This window comes from Notothenia rossii (genome assembly GCF_949606895.1).
Source record: "Notothenia rossii genome assembly, chromosome: 2".
Lineage (NCBI taxonomy): Eukaryota > Metazoa > Chordata > Actinopteri > Perciformes > Nototheniidae > Notothenia > Notothenia rossii.
In genome coordinates this window covers 3996418-4013867 of record NC_136904.1, presented here as the reverse complement: position 1 = coordinate 4013867, position 17450 = coordinate 3996418, and the positions used below count along the sequence as shown (strand labels likewise).

The 17450-nt window shown below is 39.5% G+C and overlaps 2 protein-coding genes across 3 annotated transcripts in view; one reads left to right on the top strand and one right to left on the bottom strand.

Annotated features, from left to right (window-relative positions):
* Positions 1-17450, top strand: part of LOC307028545 (uncharacterized protein) — a 151682-nt gene that overhangs the window by 51093 nt on the left and 83139 nt on the right. The window lies entirely within an intron of this gene.
* The window catches only part of LOC307028548 (uncharacterized protein), a 72193-nt gene that overhangs the window by 24198 nt on the left and 30545 nt on the right, over positions 1-17450 (bottom strand). Inside the window, exons 2-3 of one of the 2 annotated variants that reach the window (XR_013805027.1) lie at positions 12294-12446; positions 11796-12094 (exon numbers count right to left, since the gene is read on the bottom strand). The exons of the other annotated variant lie outside the window; for it this stretch is intronic. The gene's annotated coding sequence lies outside the window, so the exon portion shown is untranslated. Of the gene's footprint in view, positions 1-11795; positions 12095-12293; positions 12447-17450 lie in introns of those variants that run through there. 2 annotated transcript variants of the gene reach the window in all.

Below are 17450 nucleotides of genomic sequence, written 5' to 3'. Positions count from 1 at the left end.
TATTGCGCTAAAGGGAAATTATTTTGACCGGACATTTTGACCAAAGAGATTTAGATTTGCTTGCTAACGGGAACTCTGACCTCGCCATTGTGTGTGCTTCGCGGATGCACTCGGCTGCTCGGGTCTGCTCGGTCAGCTTCTGGATGAGGAGGCATTCCTTCGACCAACTTACAGTAGATAACATTACAAACATTTTGAACAGGGGCCATAATAGCGTAAATAATGTTTGTTTTGGCAGTTATAACTGAATTTAATGTTTTCTACTTTTTTACATCTGGGAAGGCATTTGCCTTCAACAGATGGAAAGTGTCTTGACCAACAACTTAAGTATTTATTATAGCTATGCAGGGCATGCAAGCGAGCAAACACAAACAAGTGAAATGAAGAATACAATTGAAATTGTAATATTGTGGCGGTTCATCTTATAATTCACTCAATAGAATGCACCAGACAGCATCTAAGACCTGCAAACATCTAAATGTTCTAGGGGGAGGCCCCCCAAACCCTTTGTGCGTCATTTCGTCCGCGCGCATTTTTCAGGGCAATCTCTATTGGGCTCAGGGCCATCTGTAAATTAGCTTAGATGGCCCACAGGGCCATCTCCCAAAATCCTTAATGTCATGCACTGCAGACTCACAAACCTACTTCTGGTTTTAGAAAAACATTGACTCTTTGTTTTTAGATATCTATTAAAGCCTTCAAATAAAGTGTTATTTAGACCTGTTATATATATTATTGAGTGATATATATTAAACAAACTGTTCTGCTTTCTGCACGGACCTCAGCAGCTGTTCTCACTGGAAACATTGCGTCATGATTAAAGCAGTTCATAAAATAAAAAAACTAGCCAAATATCCAGGGGAGAGAGTTTGCAGAGCTGTTATTGGTTAAGATAAGTCCGGCCGAAATGAGTTTTCCTTCAACATGGCGTGCTGAAATGGATTTCTGGGTCACTGCCGGAGGACCGTGGATTCAAGCGGAAATTTGACAATTGAGAAAGGGCTATTAACTCTTCTGTCTTTGAGGAATATTCTTTAACAAGCACCGGGAATTTCTGGCGTATTCATTATCTGTATAAACTGTAAAGTATAATTTGTGATATTGGGCTGAATAAATCAACTTTGATTCACTTGGATTGATGGATTTGACGTAATAAATACACTTCACTTCAGAGCCCTCAACAGCCAGATATAAATGTTAATTAGCGTGAAAAATTGTGTTCCTAATGCTAAATATTTACAATTTTTGCTTAAAAGATTCCTTAAATTATACATTGTTGATACAAATAGTTTTAAGAAAGTTATTCCACCACAAACAATTGAAAGAACAATTTTATGATTCTGATTGAACTTCTTTTATAGGTGTTCAGAGACGTAAACTGTTGGAGAAACACACTTTTTGTTGTGTAATACCTCATTATGTGCTGGAGTCCTTCACTGGAACAAACCAGGACAAACACATTGAGTTAAAAAGTATATTTTTACTTAAAATGAAAGTTTGAGTGACATATTTAATCCAGCAGTCAGCGGCCCTAAAACAAGTGAATGATATGTTTCTGATGTACAAATATGCAGGGATGTGCGTCTGTTTCTAAGGCCTTTTTTATTTTGGTACATTCTGATAATTTAAACAAAAGAGAACAGAATCAAACTGAAATCATCATGAATATTATCTGGATACATTCATCGTTGGTTCTTCTTTTAGACCAGAATAGACTGCCAACTCAACAGGAACTATCAAAAACATCCCAATCAAAGTTTAAAGTCACAAAATGTTATAAACCAAACAGATTATTTCGAGAAACTACTCGGCATATTAATGAACATTGAAAATAAATTCCTTCGATGCAGCTTAACGACGCTAGCAATAAAACCCTGGAGATATAATATTTTCTAAAAGGGATAACAAGACTATTAGAAAACATGGTTGAAACAAGGGCTGTCAGTCGATTAAAATATTTATTCGCATGATTGTCCATAGTTAGTCGCGATTAATCGCACATTTTTTATCTTTTCTAAATGTTCCTTAGAGGGATATTTTTTAATAATACTCAACATATGAGTGGACAAATATGCTTTGTGCAAATGTTTGTTTATTATCATTTGAACAATGAAAAATATTCTCCTGAACATTAAAAATATCCGCCTCAATTCAACCTGGAACCTCTCTCATACAATACAATAATACAATACAAAGTGTGTGTGTGTGTGTGTGTGGAAAGAGACACTGATGGATCGTTGGCACTATGTGCAAGTCAAGGCGTATGCTCGAACGGGAGCTGCCTGGACGCTGCAATTATGTTGCGCGCACTATCAGTGCTGACTTTTCGTACAATGTCCCACTGTCTGGCTACCTGCATAAAGTCAAGTGCTCTGCGCAGTTGTCGACGAAATGTCGCTCCTCTATTTTAATTTAAAGCTCCTTATATCCGTTAGTGCAGCTAGCTAGCACCAGATGCGATCAACAACAATACACGTAAGGTGTGCCCGTTCTCTCTCTCTCTCTCGCTCGCGCCACACATACTCCCGGTCCTAATAATAATAATAATAATAATAATAATTACCCAGTGCCCAAAACATGCCTTCAAAATAAAAGCATAGACACTAACTAAGAATACATATAAATACATAATAATAATAAACACTATAAACAGCAAGAAAATAAATGTTAAACTATTAAATAATATAAAGATATATATATATAGCTCCAACAATGCTAATCGGTATGTTGGATTTGCATTTACGATAAGTAATAAGGGTGTTAAACTGTGAGTTGTGTGCTAACAGCGCTAGCATTTTTTCGCTCAGGGCTAATTCAGAGGCTCAGCGTTAGTCTTGTGTTTTCTTTTGCTAAAAATGGTTCATATCATCAGTTAGCTGAGTTTCTTCCTGTTACATGGATATGAAACATTCATAGTTGATTAAATATTAAGAATCCCTCAGACGCTGTTTCCTGCAGATGATAGATACGTTTTTCCCCACGCCAGCGGGCGGATGGGGTTCAACAGGTTAAGCACCGGATCGACAAAACACGAGAGTCTGTGAACCAGTCTGTCTTGATCTATGAATTCATGTCCGTAACTCTTACAGTATCTAATGCCCGAAGCTGTTTTATAGAAGGAAAGCCTCCTTCACTTCATGAAATCTCTGTTGCACCAGGAGGCAGTGACGTGTAACTCAGCAGAATCTGAGAAGAGCAGCACCAGCTGCAAAGAGCTGGGCCTTTTACTGCACTGTGTTTACCTTCATTAGAACAGCTAAAGAGCGACGGCAGGCTGCTACATTTTAAACACACACCCATCTGCTTAGGGATGACTTATTAACCTGTTAAGCCCCAAGGTCCCCCTCGGCGGGTCCTTTTTTTTTTTCATGACACTGTGTCTCAGGGGATCTTAATATTTAAGAACCTATTAATGTGTTGTACCAGATTAACGGGAATAATCTCAGCTTACTGACGATACAAACTATTTTTACCAAAAAAAACCACAAGTCTCATAAGAAGCATTTAAATGACCCGAGCGAAAAATGCTAACGCACTTTGGCACATACACACAAACAGACATCACAACACGTACCTTTACGTAGCTTTTACGGAAGACCGTCTCACCGTAGCTGTCAATCTGATCAAAAGACTTGTTCCAAGGCATTAAAACGAGAAAAAACGCAGCTTAATCGGTTAATCCATTGGTTGATAATGTTTCTGTGGAATATTTTTTTTAATTTATAATTAGGGCTTTCAAACGATTAAAAATTGTAATCAGATTAATCAAAGCTTAAACATTTATTAATCACCATTCGAACTATGTCCAAAATATGCCATTTCTTTATGTATATTGTTGTGGGAATGGAAAGATAAATGAAAGAAGGCGGATATATCCATTTAACATACAGGATGTATGTATGTATGTATGTTTATTATTATAACATTGTTCTGTGTGTCAAAATGAAAGACAGCCCACACACTTATCAATCATCAAACCGTGGGGTCTTATTTCTATCAACACGGGGGGGGGGGGGGGGGGCGTAGTTTTGGCACAATTCCGTTGTACAGACCGACGTTAAAAGCAGCCATGTCTGTGCACACGGAGACCGGCTCTGTCGTCCGGTGATCTAACCGCCTTCTGGAAAAGCTTCACAAGTGCGTCGGTACGCAAATGCGCTTTGTGACACAAGTGACGGTACGCATTTCAGATTGTTGCCGCGCATGCGTACCTGCGTACCAGTTATGTGCACCCCTGTACTACAGAAAAAGTATTCTCCGTCGGGACTTCCTGCAACAACACCATGCCGTTATCATGATTCTGATTGGCCAGAAGACATTATCAAAGATGTTCTATTGAGAAGACGATCACTACTTGACAAAAGTTTTCAAAAACGTTTCTGGTCTTCGGTATTTCCAGACAAGTGGCTACTGAAATCAATCTTACTAACTGCTGTCTGTGCAATTCTTGGCGCGAGTTGGCGGACTTTATTTTGCTTACTTTAACATAATTTTTCATGGTGGGACTAAGGTGGGGCTAAGCCATTTCTTGGTATGGGTGTAGCCTACCCAGCCATACCCTGGCGCTGCCACTGGTGGGATGTATGGGGCGGGCCATTCTGCAAATGCGTTAAATATTTTAACGCAATTAATTCATAAAATGAATTACCGCCGTTAACGCGATAATATTGACAGCATTATTTATAATCCATAATTCAATTTTTATGTAAAAATCGGGGAGTAAAATGTATCTGCTAATGGTAGCCACCAGAGTTATCGCAGCTTCCGGTTTTGGCTATGCGTCAGTCTCACACACACACATTACCAAATAAGGAGTATGTGGGATTTCCCCTCGATTTCATTGGCTCTGACGGTTAGAAAGAGATGCCAATCAGCAAAATCGAGCAAGGGGGGCCAGAGATAGGTCAAATCCACCCAAATGACCCCAGAAGTGGGGTATTTTGCTAAATCTCTCTAAAAAGGTCAAATTTCACTTGTTTTGCTTCAATCTTGATACAGGCCACTTATTGTTATATCAATCTTGGACCTAGTCATAGTAACTAGGTATGTTATTAAGTTATAGTTTCCATAGAATCGTCTCTTTGCTAATTATTACATTAAGTGAGCTGACGCCAAGCTCAGAGGAAATGCAAAGAGGCTACATTTAGATATAATAGCGTTAAGTGTTAGTTAATGAAAGAAATGTATGTGCGTTCATGTGCAGACGTATATATAGTTTGTTAATTGGATCATTCATATCCTGCAAGACTCCTAAAGAAGTCATGAGATGATGACCTTTCGACATCTGGAACATGTCCAAGTTTAGGAGACCTGACAATGTGTGTGCGTTAAACATGTTTAGGGAACATGTCCGTGTGTCATTTAGAAACGTATATCTGCCCCTGTGTTTCTTGTATTCGTGGGAGCATTGCTGTATGATTGCTTGAGAGCAGGTAATGTTTCCCCATTGTTGTTTGGTGGTGCGCAACTAAGTAATAATAATAATTAATCTCAACTATTTCTGTGTTTGTGTTTTATTGATTCCTCTACGTTTCATTCTTTCCTGTTGTGTTATGCTGGATCGCCACAACACTTATTATATGTTGTAGTTTGGATTCCTTAAGCTTTTAGTCTACCATCCCATCATTCAAGGGTGGTTTTCACTATAAGTACTTTTATTTTTTGGGACGGGCACAATCATTTAAAAAAAATTGCAGTGTTCAATCTGAATTTACTTTAAAATAAAAACATCTATATTGATTATGATACTTCTACATCCAACTCACAGGTGTAACCTTGCTTGGAGAAACAAGATTATTAATTTAACCCTTTTAGAAGGGAAGATATGGTCATTTGTTCTGGGAATGTCATTTTCGAGCCTGAGACCTGAAAAACAGGCTTGGGGCTTAACAGGTTAAAGATGCGAAGGAGATGGCCAGGCCAGGTACTGGCATTATGTTTTTCTTCTCACTCTAGGGGGGTTAGGGTGTTGCTTCACAAGTCTGTTCTGAGTGAACATTATTATATCCGATACAGCTGGAAGATATTTGGTGATACAAGGCACTATGTTAAAAGAAATCATCACCTTGGTGAATGTCTATGCCCAAATGACGACAGTCCCGCTTTTTTAAAGAATCAATTTTTAATGGTTGCATCCCTCCCAGGCAAAGTAATAATGGCAGGTGACTTCAACTGCACTCTATCCCAAAACTCGATAGTTCATCTGCGTTGAAATTTGAAATGAACAGTGGGCAATAACTACAGATGTGTTGGAAATTAATATTTGTTTCGTTCTATAAGAGGCTTTATCAATCTGATTATCCATTGAATTCGGTAAGTCAAAACATTTTCCTAGATCAGGGTATATGCAGGAATCCTGAAGTCAAATTTAATACCTTTCAAGACCTTTTTTAAGACCCTTTCCATACATTTTAAGACCTCATCGCAACTTTGAGTTCTAGCCGGTTACATTGGCGACACACTTTACCTCTCATTTACTATATTGATTGTAAGATAGCAAAACTAAACAGAGTGCAGACAGACTACTGAAGCCTCCTCTCCACATGAACTTCAACCTCTCTGTGAAGGTCAGGTTTAATGCAGTATGCTGCTTTGTTGCTTCTGTACTCTGTGCTCTTTCATTCCAGTCAAACTCCTCAGAAACCATTAGAAACCAGTATTTGACCAATAAACAAAACAATTGACAAAACTTTGAACTATGAAATATGTTAAACTTTGGTGAGCTTCAGCAGGGTAATGCCATATAGGAGTTCCCTCACAAATACCCAGGGGTTAAATTTGGCTGGGGCTGTCCGGGGCTAAGCCCTGGCACATAGGACGATGCTCTGACGTCATCACCCTCACACATTTGTCATAGGTTTACAAAAAAGGATATATATGTTAAGACTTTTCTCGTTCTTAATATAGACTATATTAGGGTCGATATGTGTTGACTTTACTTTAAAATAGCAGATCTCTGTGACCGGATATAGTTTGGCTTAGACCCCGGCCCCACACGGTAAAACGCATACGCAAGCGCAAAAAAGTCTTCCGTTCACACGCATTCGATTCATTAACGTGTCCGTTCACACTAGACTGCTGGAAATGCTGGAAACGATGTAGTACATATGTCAGGCCTGTAAGTGGCGCTGCTGCCGCCCGAAATACACCAAAAGCAGCGAAGAAGACCCCGGAGCATGGTTGCCATGGTTGCCCTTCTGTTTATTCTCCGCGGTGGAGGGCGTGTTCTCCTGCTGTATCTCTCAGGTAGTCCACCAGCAGATGAAAAACACCCACCTCTCCGCCACTTCCAAGGGACGAGGGGACCGTGCGGCAGAGTTTCCGTAAAAAAAAAATTCCGCCGGTCAACATGTCCATTAAAGTTTAAATCTTCCGTACAAAATTAGGAAAGTGCCGATCAGAGGTCTTCTTTGTTATTTATTGAGCTTTAAAACAAATTGATAATGACTCTGTTCTCTGTATAATAATATAAGAATATTTAATAAACGGTGACTGCCTCTCTTTTTCTCCCCCTCTTCTGACAGCCCAGCAGCAGCAGGAGACGTGGGGAGAAGGAGGCGGGGCCATTTCATCGTTATCAGAAAATGATCATATAGGGCACACACAGAGCCGTTGGACCCCCAGAGCATTGCGTATGCCAGTCTACCCGCCTTGGGACCCGTTACCGTAGTCGTTTATTCCCCCCCCCCCCACACACACACACACACAGCGGAGCAAGGCAACGAAACTTAAAATAATAAGCAGCATTTTACGGCGCGCTATGCATGGGGCCGCCTTGAGGGGGTTTCCCGACATGTCGTTTCAGTAAATTAAAGGGTGTTTCATGTTGTCGTTGCTGTGGGACTTCTTAATACCTTGGAAAATGCCGTTTAATACTTTTTAAAAGCCTTAATTTTCGCTAAATTGATTTATCAACTTTTAATACTTTTTAAGACCCCGCGGACACCCTGTAGATGGGCTGTCTGTTCCCAATATTTCTGTAGAAACAAAACTCACAATGAATAGGCAACTGAACTTTGAAGATTTTTCCAATGCCATTCTTAACATGTAAGGTGGTAAGGCCTCAGGACCTGACGGGATCCCAATTGATATGTATACATTTTCCAATGCAATGATAGCCCCATTGTTAAACATGTATGCATGGAATCATTCTAGCAGGCAGCCTCCCCTTTCGCTACAAAGTGCCTTCATTTTATGACGTCGGCATGACTGGCGGAAGTTACACTTATACCTCATTCACACCTACGCAACTCCGGTTCAAGCTCCGTGCTAGAGCTTTTCAGGTTCAGAACCGGTTCTTCGGTTTAGCTCCGGCTCTTTTCATACCGCCCAGAGTCCGACTGGTGCTGCGTCATTGCGTGCGTCATGACGTAACCGTTTGCGTGCCTGCTTCATAAAGCCAAACCGCGCGGAAACCCCTCACAGCTGACACCGACAACAACAACAATGGCCGATTGTGTTGAAGCGCTACTCGTTTTGGTTTTGCTTTGTCGAAAAGAAATGGAAGTAATAGGACGACTTTACTACCAACTTTACAGTCGTTACATGCTACATTCAAAACTGCTTTACAATCCTAATCATCAACTTCAATGACGATTCAGATTCCATAGGAGAAAGAAGGTAAATATACGTCCTATTCGATGTTAGAGCTAGCTGTTGTTAGCCTCTGCATGCGCCAAGCTCAAACTACCCAGCTTTTCTAAATTAATTACTATGGTATAATATTAAAACTGATTCTCAATGTTATTTCCACAGATCATGTTGAAGCTGGCGGAAAGGCGGAGGTCGCATGTTATTTGGACACAGCCCAGATCTTTGGACTTGTGGAACACCATTGTTCCAGACTTCTCCCCTCTGCAATTCATGCAGAATTTCCGCGTGTCCAGGCAGTCCTTTGACTACATCTGCAAACAGCTCAGCAGCGTTATGGGGAGAAGAGACACAAGTTACCGTCTGTGTATCAGCAATAAAAAACGGGTTGCAATTGCCCTCTGGAAGCTGGCCACCGGAGGTGAATACAGGACCATCAGCCATCTTTTCGGGGTAGGCCTAAGCACCGTTTGCCTCTGTGTTCAGGATTTCTGCAGGGCAACCATGGAAGTGCTGCTTCCACTACATATCACATTTCCTGATGTGGAGAAGTTGGTGGAAATGGCCACTTTTTTCAACAGACGTTGGAGAGCACCACAGTGTGTTGGTGCAATAGATGGAAGCCACATCCCTATTTTAGCCCCCCGAGATTATCCCAAGGACTATTATAACAGAAAAGGATGACATTCTGTTGTTCTACAGGCTGTTGTTGATGGCAGGGGGATGTTCTGGGATGTGTGTGTTGGCGACCCAGGTAGTGTACATGATGCTAGAGTGCTAAAACAATCCAATCTTTGGGTGGCTATCAGTGATGGAGTGTTGCTAGGCCAAAACAAAATGACCATCTCTAGCTGTGATGTGGGACATTACCTGATTGGTGACCCAGTTTTTCCAATGCAAAGATGGCTAATGAAACCATTTTCGGACACTGGGAGACTGACCAATGAACAGCACACCTACAATTACAGGCTGAGCAGTGCACGGTCGGTTGTTGAGATGGCGTTTGGAAGGCTAAAAGGAAGATGGAGGTGCCTCCTAAAAATGAACGACTGCGAGCTGGAGCTCAGCAAAAATAATGACAGTGACTTGCTGTGTACTACACAACATATGTGAGGAACATAGCGACAACTTCACCGACGATTGCCATGAACTTGTGTACGACCAACCCCCTTACGCCCCTTACCAGATAATGGTAGACAAGGAGCTGATGTTAGATCCGCATTGATGGACTATTTCACTAATATTACTGCAGTTAAACCCGATCTATTTTGTACCATGCCTCTTTTTTTTTAACAATAATATCACTGGATCAGACTTGAATTGTGTTTATTTTGTGTACAAATCACAGAATCTAGATACAAACAGGTATGAACTATATTCTTATAAAAAAAAGTGCATACCCAAACGGTTTAGACTATATTCTTAACTCAAACACACAGTGGACCAAAATAAAAAATAAATGGGTACTAGTCGAGGGCCGGACTGGTTCAATGTTTATTGCAAAACGTATTGAAATTAACTTATTGCACATATTAAACCTGGAACTAACACAGCTTAAATTGTTGCCTATAAAAAGATTACAAATGAAATCAGTTGCATTCCTTTCTCCAGAGTCATTTCTGTGGTTTAGACCAGTGTTTTTCAAAGTGGGGGCCCCGCCAGGGGGCACCAGGGGGGTCACGCAAAGTTTGAGGGAAAAGGGATTTTTTTTTTTTAAAGTTTACTTTTTTTTGTTGTTATGTTATTAATAACTGTATACAGTATATATATCAATCTATGTGTCCTTTGATGCCAATGTTTTAATATTTTTGTTTTTGAATCACACGACCGCCCTTCAAGCCAATCAGAATCGAGCTGCCGCTACTGAGAGTGAAACTGAGTATCTGCTCAGCTTTTGGAGCAAGTAAGAGCTAGTGAATATTTCGCTCTGCAGCTGGATGAGAGCACGGATGTAGCAAATGTCGCAGAATTGCTTACATACATCAGATTTATTTCAGAAGACAACTTTGTTGAGGAAATATTATTTTGCAAAGCACTGGAAGGTAGGACCACATGAAGAGACATTTTCCAAGTTTTAGATGAGTACATCATCTCAAATGGACTTGACTGGTCTCGTTGTGTGGGTGTGTGTTCAGATGGGGCAGTGGGGCTATGACAGGCAAAAAAAGCGGAGTGACAGCTTCGATCAGGCAGAAGGCCCCAAATGTAGTGGCAACGCACTGCATGCTCCATCGCGAGGCACTTTACACATCATTTAAAAAAAAAATGTTTGCAAGGGGGGTCCCCGCCAGAGGTTAATGCTATATGGGGGACCTTGGCATGGCAAAGTTTGGGAATCCCTGGTTAGACTATATTCTATATATTGTAAAAATCAAATGACACAAATGAAAAAAAACTATAAAAAGCACATAATCGAGTTATGAATAAAATTGAAACTGGACAAAAGAACTACAAATAATATAGAACATTATCATACAGTCCTGGCCTCCCCAAAATCATATAACCATTGTTAACGGCAGTCCTTATTATATATCCATAATAACAATGACTGCTGTTCATCTACACAACAGTGGAACATGTTGATTTAATTATTGGCAATAATACAATACTCAATCTTATTACCCTTTATCAAAATAGTATATTCTTACTAAAAACCTATATTAATTAATTTGACAGGAAATTTAAAAAAAAGGATCCCTATCAATGTAGCTTGTTTATACTGATGCTTCTATACTGTTATCAGAATAAAAAACATCATATAAGCCTGTATATTGAGAGGGTTCATATATAATGTACAGTATGTCATATCATATAAGTGAATGCCCTGTATTTAAATGTGTGTCAATCTGTGAGTGGGCCTTCTCCTAGGAAGACATTACAAGTATACATTTACATTTCAAACATCATTTTATGGGCACTTTAAATTGTAAGGATTGCACACATGATTCACATCTGAGTAATATTAAACCTGGAACTAACAAAGCTTAAATTGTTGCCGATAAAAACATTACACATTAAATCAGTTGCATTCCTTTCTTATGGCTCAATCTGCAGCTTTTCCAGAGTCATTTCTGTTGTTTAGACTATATTCTTATAAAATAAAGTGCATACCCAAACGGTTTAGACTATATTCTTAACTCAAATACACATGCCTATCCGTTTTTTCAATAAAATCAATGGATCAGACATGACTTTTGAATTTTGTTTATTGTACAAATCAAAGATATGTATGGACAATAATTCACCAAAAAGTGTGGTGAATATACTATAATAATAATAATAATAATAATAATAATGTGTATACAAAAAAAGAACGTGTATACAAACTGCTCGATTCTGGTGAAAACTCGTAGGAACTCAGCATTGGCCACATGCACCTCCTGAAGCATCGCCTGGCCCTGCTCCTTAAGCATCGCCTGGCCCTGCTCCTGAAGCCTTTCCTCCCTGTCGTCACTTTTCTCCAGATACTCCAGAAGGCCAGATGATAAATCCCACTTCCTTTTAACTACAAAAAGGGAAAAATAAAGTCAACACCGTATTCATGGCATTTTATGAGATGTATATTATATACTGTGTAATGAAATGTTGTATTGTTGTTATGGCTGCAGTTGTATAACTTGAACAACTACTACAATGACTATGCCATGATAAATGCACATGGCAACAGGGAACAGTATTACTATTATGACCACTGTAAACCTTACCCTGTTTGTGCCGGCCCACTGGCTGGATTAGGTTCACCAGAGATTCCTGGGAAGAGCTGCTTGTGGGAAAAGGAGACTCTTGCGTCCGCATTGGCGAGCTACACGCTAACGGCAGTGGTGGTTCCGACACAGTACACTCCAAACCAGATATTTCTGTAAACACAATATAAACACAATGAATCATAACTCGTTAGTGAGAAGAAAGAAGATACATTGGAGGTGTTAGCTGTCTTTGCCATGGGGATACCTTTGTTTATTATTGTTAGCATTAGCATGCTAGCGCTATTATTGGTTTGGATGCACATCCGGTAGCTGTAGTAGATCAACTTTAGCTTTATAGCCAGGTCTGTTGATAGCTACATGGTTTAGTTTATGTTGTAAAACAAAAAGTCACAAATGAAACAAATGGGTAATGCATAACTCACCGGCATCAAATGAGCTCCACACATTCAGCGACTCGTCCTGCAACATAATCGACGTGAGAGAAGGCGAGTTCACCGTGGACCACTGCTGCTTGTTAAGTTTCTCCATCGTTGTGTACAAAGTGGATAAAACGCGGGCTTCTTGTTGTTGTTCAGGAGTTCTTTTTTTTTTTTTTGTGAAATTGATAATTGGAACAGTGATTGATTCGAAAATAATATGCTACAGTACAGTACAAGTACGTCTGGGTCTCTGTGTATCATTCAAGCTCAGCTCTGTGTGTGTGTGGAACGAGCCCTTTTGTGTGCGTGAGAGAGAGAGAAAGAGAGCGCCGCGGTACCGGAGATTGTTGTTGTTAGCATCTGGTGCTAGCTAGCTGCGCTAACGGATATTGCAAAAAACTGACATTGCAATTTTTTTTTCCCCTGCGATATATATTGCGTTTTTTTTAACTATATTTAACCAGATGAAGGTATTGTCCTCCTGTGCCTAGCTAATTTTTTACCGGTGTTTTGATGGTCTGCAAACTAGCGGGGCGGGGCCTACTGTGATCTGATCAAGAATGATTGTGATTGGTGGTTTGCTTTGCATGCAGAGCCTGCATGTCACTCACTCAAGTACCCCGGACGAGAGCCACGCAAGTTTTCCTTTTGTAGCAAGCAGCAAAACAATTGTAACATGACGTGTTTGAGTTAAGTCACCTACTTAAGCACTGAGCCTGTTTTTCAGGTCTCAGGCTCGAAAATGACATTCCCAGAACAAATGACAATGTCTTCCCTTCTAAAAGGGTTAAATTAATAATCTTTTCTCTCAAAGTAATGATAAACCTGTGAGTTGGATGTAGAAAAGTCAGAATCAATATAGATGTTTTTTATTTTAAAGAACATTCAGATTGAACATAGTAAAAAAAATGTAAATTATAGTGTCCGTCCAAAAATTATTTTTTACTTATAGTGAAAACTACCCTTGGATGATGGGTTAGTGGATTAAAAGCTTTAGGAATCCAAAGTACAACATATAATAAGTACCCTGTATCAAGATTGATGCAAAACAAGTGACATTTGACCTTTTTAGAGAGATTTAGCCAAACAAACCCACTTCTGGGGTCATTTGGGTGGATTTTCCATATCTCTGGCCCCCCTTGGTCGATTTTGACCAATGGAATCTCTTTATAACCGCTCGAGCCAATGGAATCGAGGGGAAGTTCTACACACACCAACACATGAACAAATAAGGAGTGAGAGTGACGCGTAGCCAAAACCGGTGACTACCATTAGCCGCTAACTTTTGTGCTCCGATTTTTACATAAAAATTGAATTATGGATTATAAACAATTGCTTCAAAGCCACAGATACATTATTAAGATAAGATAAGATAAGATGAACCTTTATTAATCCCCGAGGGGAAATTCAGTTGTACAAAGCAGCAACAGGGTAAGCGTGAAAAACAAAGCAAAAAACAGTACATCAAAGATTCACACAGATCAATAAAATCTAAAATAAATAATAAATAAAATCAAGGAAAAAAATAATAATGATAATAATAAAAGACTATGAAAATAGGAGATCAATAAAAATAAGAGTAAAATAACTGTCAGCATATGCATATAGCATAACCTATGGATCAACCGATTCAGCTGCGTTTTTTCTCGTTTTAATGCCATTGAACAAGTCTTTTGATCAGATTGACAGCTACGCTGAGACGATGTCCCGTAAAAGCTCCATAAAGGTACGTGTTGTGATGTCTGTGTTTGCTTCCCATGTCATGAGATCAGATCACTTATGGCCCGTCCACACACAGGCCTGAAAAAAATCTTTCAAAGCTTCGTCCATTCACTTGAATGGGGTGACGTAGAAGATTTTTTAATCTTCGCCGAACTGCATTGTGGGGAGCGGAGCATGGCTTTGCAAGCATCGTGAGCATCAAAAGTTGAGCAATGTTCAACTTTTGATGCTCCCGATGCTTTCGAAGCTGGCATCAGACAATCAAATCCCGTTTATGCAAATCCCGCCAGTACAAGCGCTAAACAATCAAACCGCGTGCAAGCTGGGAGAGACAGACCGCAGTTAATTTCCTCATATTCCAAACGAGAAATTACGGTAGCAAATCACCCGGTTCTTTACGACCAGAACTATTTACCGGGATACAAACCGGAGGAACCAGGCATGGAGGGAGGTGGCAGAGACAGTGGGTGAAACTTGTAGGTTTTCGCCTGTTTGGAGAGTTTATATCCAGTTTACTTTGTTTTAACATTGCTATTGCTTTGTATGTCGGGGGCGGGAGATTCATGTGATTGGTTGTTGGTCGCAAAAAATTGCCAAGCTTCAGACACGCCCAGCATCAAGATTTTTTTCATGCCTGTGTGTGGACGGGCCGTTAGTGATGATACTATACTTAAATAATCTGTGGACTCTCAGCTTTAAATCGGATATATTGTATGTGCAGCTTCGATAAGTAATAAGGGTATCTTTATTTTTGAATTCTGTGCTGAAGTGCGTTAGCATTTTTTTTTTTAAATGAATAAAACCACACGTCCCTGCGGTGTGAATATCGTGCATGCGCATATCGCGGTTATCGCCATGACACGATTTATCGTTCAGCCCTACTAACGGATATAAGGAGCTTTTTCAACAACAAGGCAGAGGGAGAACTCTCGCCTGTCAGACTGAGAGGCTCATTGAACTAAAGGACTCAGTGTTTAAATAGTTCACTTTAGTCTAAGTTATCTAAGTGGGTCTCAAACGGTTTGGTCGCGATTAATGTAAACAATTATTTCCGAGGCACACATTTATATGATCATTATAGGTATAAAAAAAGAGAATAAATGAAAAACAGGTATGAAATACTATATGACAGTAAAACAACAATACAGTTTAATAGGAGAGTGATTTGTAAAATATCCATAAAAGAAAAGAAAATCTGAATACAGTTCTGTTTCATATGGGTGTTGAGAGATGTATCAATAGATCTCTTCATTTTGCTCTCAAAGTACACCAGATTGATGCATTTCACTTTAATATATATTTTTTAATCTTCCCGGGGGAGCATGGCCCCTGGAACCCCCCCTAGAGGATGTTAGGTCCACACAACTATAAAAATAGCACTTTACCCCTGCTTACACCTATATGGCGTGAGCTGATTCTCGAGCCTTCATTGTAACAGTCGCGGATATACTGGGTATGTGCTTGGGCATTATTGCAGTAAAAAGTTCAACTGTAGCGACCGGTACATTAATGGGAACCCCTAAATGTTTGAGCAACCTCTATGAAATGTCAAGCTACCCAACAGCACCCCCAAAAGAAAATCTCTGGCGCCGCGACTGAGCCTGCAACCCCGTTTTGAAGAAATGTGCAGTGCAAAACAGGCTCATTGCAGCCACTAATTCTGTGATAAGACACTTTATTTTGCCAAATATCAGCATTTTCCTTCTTTTCATTTTTTTTCACAGATTGCAAAGTGGCAAAGTATTATAACTTATTGTTCTAGCAAAGGGATTGCAAAATTGTATTATGTATTTATTTTTTTGGAGCACACAGACTTATGAAGAATTGTTTTATTATCACTGTTCTAGCCAGTTGATTTTTTTTTATTTTGGAAATGAATCCTTAGGTTCATATTGATGTATTTTTATTAGGGCCGGGACTTTAACGCGTTAATTAAGATGAATTAATTACACAAAAATTAACGCATTTTAATCGCACTTATTTTTGCACCGAGGAACGTTTCTCACTGGATGAGTTTCAGGGGTACCGATTATACTGGAGCACCAACTAACGTTCATGACTTCAGACAACAACAAACCACAGTGAACAATAGTCAAACATGAACGAAGAAGCTGATGAGACTGCTTTGGTTGGCCCCGTGGATGGGACATTTTGTTTTAAAAAAACGGACGGGTGGAAGCGTCGATAAGAGCACGGTTGTTTGCAAATTATGCAAAAAGGAATTCGCATATCACCGCAGCACATCAAGCCTCAAGTATAACCTCAATGCAAAACATATAGCAGCTAGCGTGGAAGCTAGCGTGGATGTTAGCCCGACTCGGAGTACAAGGACCCACACCCAATTCGCGTTGATCAAACAGTGGCCTATGCAACAGAGAGATTTTATTTTTCATCAGGATATTGGAAGAATAGGAGGGATTGAGGTCAATCACTGGCACTTTTTTTATTTTATTTTAAATGGTACACTTTATGTTGAACTATTTATTACGTTGTTGGTGCAACTGGCACTTTATGTTGAACTGTTTATTGTTTTGGCCAAGGTTATTGAGAGAGTTGGACTGAAGTTGATTAGATTTTTTAAATCAACTGTTGGTAAATCAACAAAGTCTGTTATGGTCTCTGAAGGAACAGAGAGATGTTTTCTAATAGTCAGGGTTTCCAATGTTCTGAATGTACTTGAAAGTATTGTGTTTTCCTTAAAAAACAAAGTGTTAGTTTACAGAAGGTCTACCTACCTATAGGCTACCTGAATCTCTGAAATGTACTATATTCCTAAATATGCTATTGCTACACTTTATGGCAAACATTGCACTTTTCTGTTGGTCTTGGTTAAGAACCACCTTGAAAAAAATAAACAATGTTTTGTTGCTTAAGCTTATGTATTCAGTCATTATTCAATGGTATACTAAAATCCATGTGAAAAAAATTGCTTCTCACTGTTCTCAGGTCAAATATTTATATGTGATTAAAAATGCGATTAATTTCGATTAATTAATAACAAAGCCTCTAATTA